Source organism: Sinocyclocheilus grahami, unplaced genomic scaffold (assembly GCF_001515645.1).
Source record: "Sinocyclocheilus grahami isolate Dianchi unplaced genomic scaffold, SAMN03320097.WGS_v1.1 scaffold4274.1, whole genome shotgun sequence".
Taxonomy (NCBI): Eukaryota; Metazoa; Chordata; class Actinopteri; order Cypriniformes; family Cyprinidae; genus Sinocyclocheilus; species Sinocyclocheilus grahami.
The window spans coordinates 20902-21851 of record NW_015509243.1 but is presented as its reverse complement, the minus strand read 5'-3'; the positions used below and the strand labels follow the sequence as shown (position 1 = coordinate 21851).

General features: G+C 37.3%; 1 protein-coding gene and 1 long non-coding RNA gene across 3 annotated transcripts in view; both read right to left on the bottom strand.

The window, feature by feature from the left end:
• Nucleotides 1-950, bottom strand: part of LOC107576748 (ADP-ribosylation factor-like protein 2-binding protein) — a 25538-nt gene that overhangs the window by 3740 nt on the left and 20848 nt on the right. The gene's annotated exons all lie outside the window — the stretch shown is intronic.
• On the bottom strand, nt 69-848 carry LOC107576749 (uncharacterized). The gene is made up of 3 exons (XR_001608115.1): nt 571-848; nt 232-301; nt 69-131 (listed from the first exon to the last, which is right to left on the bottom strand). It is a non-coding gene; the product is annotated as an uncharacterized lncRNA (long non-coding RNA).

The window sequence follows — 950 nt, the reverse complement described above, 5'->3', positions numbered from 1 at the left end:
ATTAAAGATTAACAGTTGTTGTCATAAGTGACTGTGGATGATTTAATAGAATAATAGGCATATAAATACCCATTATAATATCCTCGATGTTCCCAATAATCATGTCAAATTCTGCATCAGCATCCGATGATCTGGAGAGGCAAAATATTATGGATAAAAGAAGAAAAAGTGTAAATTAATTCGATAAAGTTCCACGCATTTTCACTAAAGAAAACAAACTATATCACTTACTTTGAAACAGCAAAGTCCTCTTCTTCCAAATTCTGCATTTCAACTATGTTCTCGTTGACACCCAGCAGATCTTTAGGGTTTTATAGAAAGTTCATATAGAGAAGTTTAAATAAGGTCACAAAAACACAGCTAGCATTTTTATTTTCCTGCGAACACATGTTACAGATCCGATCAGTTATGAAACTAGTCTGCCAGATTTCCGTAAAGTGCAGGTGCACGGCTGGCCCACTGGAGCTTTAAAGACGCCAGGACGGTAGTGCACAATCAAACGACTCGATTTGTGGTCAAGGATTTCTTTTCAATTCAAAAGTTTATGAATATTTTTAAACAATTAATTACCTATCTCTCGAGCATCCATCATTAATCGCCCGAACGTTCTTCCTGAAGTCGCTGCTGCCACGGCAACGGGAGAACGCGTTCTTGTTCGAAATGTGTTCGGTAGAAAACACTTTCCTTTTATTCAGTTCCGCCTCATTGAGTTACTGGACAACGCAAGACCAGGCAGAAGGATTTTCCAGACCATTATATAGGCTTTAGATGTAGCTGTTCATTTTGCCTTTTCTATTTAATGAGCTTTTAGTAAGTCAGGCGGTAAGTGTTTAAATATGAAAGAATTGCATACTTTGAAAAGATCATACCAAGAGCCACCACCACACAGAAAACAGGTCCGGTCTGTTATGATCTATCTATCTATCTATCTATCTATCTATCTATCTATC